Genomic DNA, 9,321 nt, shown 5'->3' with positions numbered 1-9,321 from the left:
CATCACAGTGTGGATGTGAAGGTAGAGAACAACTTGCAGCCATCAGTTTTCTCTTCCTACCATGTGGGACCTGGAGATTAAGCTCATGATATCTGACTCAACAGCATTCAGCTTACAATATATTGTTGAGGATTTTCATGCTAGGAATATATACATACATATTTGTGGGTTTTTTGTTTTTGTTTGACTTCGAGTCTCATGTAGCCCAGGCTGGCCTTGAACTAGATATGTAGCTGAGTATGACTTTGAGCTACTGATCTTGACTGTTTCACCAATGCTGGGATTACAGGGGTGCAGCAGTGGCTGGGGTTTGAATGAATGCAGAATTTTGTGCACCCCAATCAACTAATACTCTATCAACTGGTATCCCTAGCCCCCTGTAAGGGATGTTGGCATATAATTATTTTTTAACATATAATTTCTTTGTTTTTTGAGACAAGGTTTCTCTGTACAGTCCTGGCTGTCCTGGAACTCACTCTGTAGACCAGGCTGGCCTCGAACTCAGAAATCCTCCTGCCTCTGCCTCCCAAGTTCTGGGATCAAAGGCATGTGCCACCACTGCCCGGCAAGATATTTTTAAAATATGACCTTAGTATCAGAATAATTGTGGCCTTAGATCAGGATTTCTTAAGCTCTTTCTACTTATAACCCTCTTTCATCAAAGAAAATCTTATACAACTCCAATCATATAGATATATAAAATAGGTATGCCAGTTCATTAACCACTAACAAATAAATCATAAACAATTTTATTCTAAAATAATTCTAAACCCATCATGGTAGTTTATGCCTATGATTCCAGCACTCAAGAAGAGGTAGACCATTCTTGGGTACATTGTGAGATTAAGGTTGGTCTGGACTATATGAGACCTAGTCTCAAAAGAAGGAGGAGGAGGAGGGAGAAGAAGAGGAAGAGGAGGAGGAAGAGAAAGAGGAGAAGGGAAGAGTTTCACAGTGTGAGTTGTTTCTTATTGGGACTGCCTATGTAGAATGTCATGGGTCATGTTATGGGTCTGCTATTAAAATGCGGAATTCTCTCTGGCAGTGTCTTAATGATCTAAGACAGATTGAACTAGTCTCTTATTGTCAATTCTCGATGACATAGAGTTTCTGCTCAGAGGTAACAGTGGTCTTGTTCCTAACGATCCAACAATAGCACCCTGGTTCTGAGGCTACAATAGCTCAACACAGCCATCATCCCAGAACAGCAATAAAAGTATTTAGCTTGTTTTTATATACTATAAAAGGAATAATATATATTTGAGGCTATCAACAAGTATGACCTATTATAGACTAGATATATAGCATATAATTCAAAACAACAACTTCTCATTCTTTTATTCTTCTTCCTCCTCCCCTTCATCTTCCTCCTCCTCCTTTTCTTTTTTCTTTTTCTTTAGTAGGGTCTCTCTATGTAACTTCAGCTGGCCTGAAACTTGCTATAATGTAGACCAAGCTGGACTGGAACTCAGAGAGGTCTGTCTGCCTCTTGCTTTCCAACTATTGAGGTTGAACGCACATACCACTGTGCCTGGCACTCTTCTTGGGTCTTAAATACAAATTATGGCTGCCAGAATGTTTAAATTCACTTGGTAATTCCGTATGCAAGCTTTTAAAAATGAGGAAATAGAAAATATGGGACTTAGGATTTATATAAGCACTGCATAACCTAGATGCATGCTGACCCCTGTATTCCTGGCACTTTGGAGGTGGGGGTGAGAAGCTCAAGTCCAAGCAGAGGTAGCAAGCCCCTGTCTCAAATACATATGTAAAAGCTGGACAAATGGCTCCGTGGTTAAGACCATACACAGCTCTTGTCAAGGACTGGAGTTGCCCAGCACTGACAACAGACAGCTCACAACCTTTTGTAGCTCTAGCTCCAGGGAATCAGATGCCCTTGTATGGACCCCACAGACACTTGCACTCACATGTGCACACTTATACATAGTAGAATAGAATAAAATCTTTAATATGTACAATATGTTCCGTTAGTGTTGTTTACTAGAAAAAAAATTTCTGTTTTAATTTGGAGATTTCCTTAGTGTTTGAAAATGTACATTAGAAGAAAAGAAATGAGGCTAGGAGAAAGCTCAGTGGGAGAAGTGATTGCTGGACAAGCATGAGGGCCTGAGCTGGGGCCCACAGCTCTGGTAAAACGCCTGGCAGAGCAGCTTGTGTTTATAGTCAGTGTCTCAACAGGGAGTTCAGAACATGAGGCTCCCTGGGAGCCTAGCTAGATTGGTGAGCTCTTGTTGGTTCAGTGAAAGATCATATCTCAAACTTAAGCTGGAGCAGGCATAATGGGTCTCACCTTTAATCCCAGCACTTCGGAGGCAGTGGCAGGTGGATCTCTGTGAGTTCTAGGCCAGCCTGGTTTACATAGTAAGTTCCAGGAAAGATGGAGCTATATAAGAGACCTTGTCTCAAGATAAAACAAAAAGGTGACAAGCTATTAAGAAAGATATTCAGTATTGATGCCTGAATGTGTAAACTTACATACCCATACACAGACACACAAGAAATAAAAAGACAGAAAAGGAATCAATAGGTAATGGAAAAATATAAAATGTTCTAATTATATGAATATATTTATTAAGATTTATTTTAAAATAACTATATAATGACTATTATTATTATTGTTGTTGTGTAATGTCTGTGTATGGGCATCTTTGTACAGCAGCAAATGTGTGGAAATCACAAGATAACTTTATAGAGTCAGTTCTCTCCTTTCACCTTTATGTGGGTTCTAGAGATCAACCTCAGGTCTTGCCCTCTCACCAGCTCCAGATAAAATTATTTGTAGAACGTAATAAGATAATAATGATATGCCAAGTGGTGGTAGTGCACACCTTTAATCCCAGTGCTTGCTTGGCAGAGGCAGACAGATCTCTGTGAGTTTGAGGCTGGCCTGATCTACAGAGGGAGTTTTCAGATAGATAGATAGATAGATAGATAGATAGATAGATAGATAGATAGATAGATAGAAAGAAAGTAAAGATAGAGTAGAGGGCTAGGGAGGTGGCTCATTGGTTAAGAGTACTTGTTGATCTTGCAGAAGACCCAGGTTCAGTTCCCACCACCCACATGGCAGCTCACAGCCATCAGTAACTAGATAGTCCTGAAAACCTGCTTCACATCTCAGTATGCTCCTGATACCTCCTGATATCTTGCCAAAAATAATAAATTACTCAAAAACTGACTGTAGATTCAGAGTAATTTTTCTCAGTTGGAAGAGATCACCTTTAAGGATTTCAACAACAGAGGCATTCATGACGAGGAAGGTAAAAGAATGAGGCTCCCTATTAACAGTCCCCCTCCCCTCCCCTCCCCTCCCCTCCCCTCCCCTCCCCTCCCCTCCCCTCCCCTCCCCTCCCCTCCCCTCCCCTCCCCTCTCCTCCCCTCCCTCCCCTCCCCTCCCCTCCCCTCCCCTCCCCTCCCCTCCTGTTTGCACAAGAGAAGAAGCTATTTTGGGTGAGTGTCCCTGGACCTATCAGCCATCAGTAAAGCTGGACCAAGTTAGTGTGCATTCTACAAGACAGAGACATAGAGGAGGGCTTGTCCAAAACATTTTCAGAGAGGGAGAATGAGGGACAAATTTATTTTCTTGTTGAGGCCAAGTGACTCTCATTTGGTTCCCTTTAGTACAATGTAGACTTCTGAAGAACCCTGGGTTTCCATAGATAAAACTAAACATTAAATTAAGCTTTACTCAATGTCAAAACCACATTCTCTGTGTTGACTACTAAAGAGGGCACTCTGTCCAAGGGAGAATATAACATATGGAGATAGCAGGGCTGTAACAGGAACGCAAATGACTTTTAAAGTAGATTCCTGGATTTTAAGACAATTCTAGATGTTTCTGAGTGCCCCATTTTGCCATTCACATCCTTTGAATTACTGTCAGTCTGGATGTTATACCAGGTTCTTAGGTTCTGGAGACAAATGGTTACTGACAAGTAGCTCAGCTCAGATGGCTCCATCAGACTTCAAACCTCAGCAGACATATCCTGTACAGCGTGTGGTACACCTGCCTTTCTACCCCTGGACTGCTCAGGATTCATTGGTTGGACAAACTTAGATAAAAAGAGTGTTCATCCTTAATGAATGCCAGAATGTCTGGTTGATTAGCAAGAACAATTCTAAAATGAACAGTCTACACGGGCTGATTATATTAGTCTTAGGAAAAGGCTCTCCTTGACCTCCAGAACTTCAGCTCAAAAAATGGAAGCATGGAATCACTGTTTATAATGTTTCCCACCTCAGGGGATGGATGATAGGCAAACCATCCAGCTGCCAAAAGGGCGCCTGGGCAGCCCACAGTTCAACTAACTAAAAGAAAATAATCTCAAGGTTTACATTTTTCTTATCTACTTAAAATGGCAGTGGGCCTGCATTTATTTCAAGGTGACTGATTTCCCAAATGCTAGAAATAAGATTGAAGTTATACACACTACAACCCCCCCCCAAAACCCAAAAACCAAAACAGTCATTAAAGTAAACTGGAAGGGCCACTTGTAGGTCACCTTGAGGCTGGGGTGGCCCAAGTTTCTTTCCTAGCAGCCATATCAGGTCACAATTGCCTGTAGCTCCAGCTCCTGGGAACCAGACACCTTTTTCTGTCCTCTAAAAGTACACATACACATAAATAAAAAGAAATCTTTTTTATTTTGGAGACAGGTGTCTTAGTTAGGGTTTCCATTACTGTGAAGAGACATCATGACCAAGGTAACTCTTATAAAAGCTAGCATTTAATTGGAGCTGGCTTACAGTTTTAGAGGTTCAGTCCATTATCATCATGGTGGGAAGCATGGCAGCAGGCAGGCAGACCTGCATGGTGCTGGAGGAGCTGAGAGTCCTACATATTGATCTGAAGTTGACTCTGTTTCCTTTAACAAGGCTACACCTCTTCCAGTCAGACCTTGCCTCCTAATGGCGCCACTCCCTATAGTCAAGCATGAGCACATACACAAATCTACGGGGGCCAGACGACAAGTTTCTCTTGACCAGGCTGGCCTTGAATTCACAGAGATCCGCCTGTCTTTTCCTTCCTAGTGCTGGAATTAAAGATATGTGTCACCATGGCTCTTAAAAATGAATCTTAAAAAAAAAAAAGGATTACCTTTGCTAAACTGTGTTAAAAGCTTATGACAGTTGGTTAGAATTTGTAATTGTTGCTCTGAGTGCATAGTGGATGCCCCAAAATGGAACTTGAGCTCAGATGGCTGCATAAAATGTCTTTCCAGGAAAAACTAGCTCTAAGGTACAAAACTGATGTCAAAGCTAAGTTGAAAATAAAATGGAATCAACTGGCTTGGGATTGTAGCTCAGTGGTAGAGCGCTTGCCTAGCATGTATGAAGGCCTAAATTCAGTCTCTAATAGCACATAAACTGGGGCATGAGTGTGCATGCCTGTAATTCCAGCTCTCAGAATCACAAGTTTGACGTCATCTTCAGCTATATATCAAGTCCAGGCTAGCCTGTGCTACACAAAACTCTTATTTCCAAAACAAAACAAACACACAAATAAAAACACAATAAACCTAGAATTTAACTTCTCCCATGCACTAGGTGATTAGAAATATTACAAAAATTAAAAGTCAGAGTTCCTTTAAGATTGGTCCAGCATAATTTGGACAGGTCCTTATTTAATTTTTCTAACTACAAACACATTCTTCTTGTATTATAAGGCAGGACTCCTTTGATCAATAACACAAGAGTAAAGAGGACTCAAGAACCAAGAGTCAAGTAAGCCTCCAGATGTTAACTCCTGTGAACCAGAACCAGGACTCACAGTAAAGGAAGAAGTCAAGTAATAAGGAAACTCAATTATTAAATCTTTTTGCCCTCCTCTCAGTTGGCCTATGTGCTTATATAGCTTTAGTCTTCTAAATGTGTGGGTTCAAGTACACTTTAACTAAAAGTTTAAAATCGTGGTCCATGCAACTGTAGCATAGGATATGGCAATAACTGTCCCTTTTCTCCAAGTCTTTCAGGTGGCCTGCTTTTTTATGTTTAACCCAGATTCTCTGGGACATTAAGTTCTAGGGACTGTTTTAGGCTACACACATTATAAATGTAAAGATTGCTGATTTTATTCATGATTTATATCATATTTAGATTGCCTTAACATGTTTGGCAAAACAATATATAAACACCCTAGAATACTTTATTAGATTGCCACAGGCTCTCCTAAGACCTATCCTATTCTAGCATCAGGAGAGGTTCACTTCCTCAACCGGAAAGATGTAGCACCTCTATCTGAAGGACATACATTCAGAATATAAACTCTGTATCTGACCTTCTAGACCAGTGGTTCTCAACCTTCCTAATGTTGTGACCCTTTAGTACAGTCCCTCATATTGTGGTGACCCCCAGCCATAAGGTTATTTTCGTTTGTACTTTATAACTGTAATTTTGCTACTGTTATGAGTTGTTATGTAAATCTCTGATATGCAGAATGGTATTACGTGACCCCTGTGAAAGGGTCATTTGAGTCCCAAATGGGTTATGACCAACAGGGTTGAGAACTACAGTTCTAAAGAGTAGCCACTTGCCAGGGACCACCATCTCTTCCTGGCTCCTTTCTCTCCCTTTGTGATATCCAAGATCCCTGCTAACCAGGGTCCTTTTGATCTGCCCATGTGGTGCAGACACAGATCACTAGGCTTCCTTTTACTGTACCAGGGACTGCCGCCTCTCCTCAGCCTCTCCCCTTTCATTGGGATTCACAGTTCTTAGCCTTCTTCCCACTAAAGACTCTCCAGCTGTGATACCCCAGCACATCCTCCAAGACAGGGCCCTTCCAGCTGCCTGCCTGAGCCCTTCAGCAGAGAGAAGGGTGAGAAGTAAAATATCTCGGGGATGTTAGCAGCTAAGTTGGTCACTTGGGGGCAGGGAGCTCATGCTAATGTGTCTTCAAATAGAAGTTTCTTTATTTTCACAAAAATCTTTTTTTTATAATAGTTTTTTTTTTAAAAAAAACATTTATTTGTGTGCATGTGAATGTGTGTGTATGTGGTGACATGTGTGGAGGTCAGAGGAGAACTTGTTGGGGTTGGTTCTCTTCTTCCATCATGTGAGTATAGGGAGTGAAGCCCAGGTTGTCAAGTTTGGTGGTAAGAACTTTTCCCCACTGAACTATTTTTATGGCCCTATTTTCAGCTAAATTTTCATGGTGCAAATAAGCATGTCTAGAATGGTTTCTGCCCATCACTTTCCTCTTTTACATATGTGAGCTAAGAATGTCCCCAAATGTGTCAACTAGCTTTTATTTTAAATTATGACCTTAAACTGTGTATGACTAAGAATATGCTCCTTAACTGATCATGCTTAGGAATGAACAAACCCCCTTTGCTTTATTTATTCTGAACAAGCATGGGTTTGGAGTGGACTTCTGCGCTCCCCTTGCCTGCTGCAGGGATTCATCTTTTTCTTCTTGGCTTCTTGTATCTTGGCTTTGTATGTGCCAGGATGAAAACCCACTGTGATCAGTGATATTTAAGATTCAATAGCTTTGTCTAAGATGTCTAATGTCTACAGCTGGATGCCCAAGATCTGGCCTGCTCTTACATCTGCATTTACTGGGAGGAACAGGGTATAAAAGTGTGTATGTGTGGGTGGAGTATGCACTGACGCCAATTTCTCTGTCATATTCCTCGTCTATATGAGGTTGTCAGGTCCCCTGGAACTGGAGTTACAGACAGTTGTGAACTGCCATGTGGGTGCTGGGGATTGAAACACTGAGCCATCTCTCTAACACCTTTTTTTTTTTTTTTTTCTGACACAGGATCTCATTATGTAGCTCTGGATGTCTTGGAACTCCTGTAAACCAGGTAGAAGGGAACTCACAGAGCTCTGTAGTGGTAAATTGTTAATCTGAATTGAGCTCCTGACAGAGCTCTCTGGATTCACAAGTGAAACACACACACACACAAACACACACAGGCACACACATGTGCACACACACACATGCAGCAATATTTTTTTTCTCACTTTAAAAAAAGTTTTATTTATTGTATGTATGTGAGTACACTGTTGCTCTCATCAGACACACCAGAAGAGGGCATTGGATCTTATTACAGATGGTGTGAGCCACCATGTGGTTGCTGGGAATTGAACTCAGGATCTCTGGAAGAGCAGCCAGTGCTCTTAACCACTGAGCCATCTCTCCAACCCAGCAATATTTTTAATATGCCTTATTAGCTCGATGGTTGGGCACTTTCTGAACCTTCCTGCAGCTAGCACACACTCTCCTCTGGTATTTCTGAGTTAATACCCTTTAAAAATCTATATTTCATCTCTGCTACCCCAGACTAAATCAGGGGAGTGGCCCCTGTGGCCACTTTCCCTGACTCTTACATATTGGCAGGACCTTAAGTATTACCTCTCTGCTCCCTTGTCATGGCAATTCTGTTCTTCTTTTCCCTTGGTCTCTTGCCCAAGCAATCAAAAAGTCCCTACCCAGTCATTGGCTGTATGGCAATTCTTTATTACCAATCAAAGCCAGCTGGGGGCAGGAACCCTCAGTGTCTGGAAGTGTGGCTTTTGGGTGCCGAATTAAGACAAAACATTAGAATCAATCCCCAGCAGAGCTCCACCTGCCTCTGACTCTTGCATACTGGGATTAAAGTCGTGCATCACCACCCTGGCATAGTTCTCTCTTTGATGACAAAGAGGAAGGGAGGGAGGGAGAAGGAGGGAGGGAGAGACAAAGAGCGAGCCACAGAATCCCTTATATGTTGTTTTGTTAGAGATAAATACAACTAAACCTGAATTAATTATTACGATGTTGATTTTCCCTTCTTTTCATATACATCTAAAGTATCATGGACACAACGGTCCTGTCTCAATGTGGATATGTCTAATGTTTTCTTTTTCTTTTTCTTTTTTTTTTTTTTGAGACAGGGTTTCTCTGTGTAGCCCTGGCTGCCCTGGAACTCTGTAGACCAGGCTATCCTCAAATTCAGAGATCTGCCTGCCTCTGCCTCCCAAGTGCTGGGATCAAAGGTGTGGGCCCCCATGCCTGGCAGCCTGATATTTTCTTAAGATTTAACCTGAATGACTGCTTCAGACTGCTTTTAAACACAAAGACCATGTCCTGGGTTGGCATATTTCAGTTAACAAGAACAGTTCTCCAGAGCAGAACTGTAGAAATCAAAAAGCAAGATAGTACATTTAGAGACTTCCCCAGAACTATGGGCTTTGATGGGTTAGGCCTTTGTTTTAATTTTGGCAGGTGGTGCTGTCTATGTGCCGAGTTTTATGGCTTGATGGCACTTCAACCACAGAGTCAGTTGTGCTAAAGTCTCAGGGTCTGTGCTG

This window comes from Arvicanthis niloticus, chromosome 12 (genome assembly GCF_011762505.2).
Source record: "Arvicanthis niloticus isolate mArvNil1 chromosome 12, mArvNil1.pat.X, whole genome shotgun sequence".
Taxonomy (NCBI): Eukaryota; Metazoa; Chordata; class Mammalia; order Rodentia; family Muridae; genus Arvicanthis; species Arvicanthis niloticus.
The sequence above is the reverse complement of the archived record's forward strand: the minus strand, read 5'-3'. Positions refer to the sequence as shown.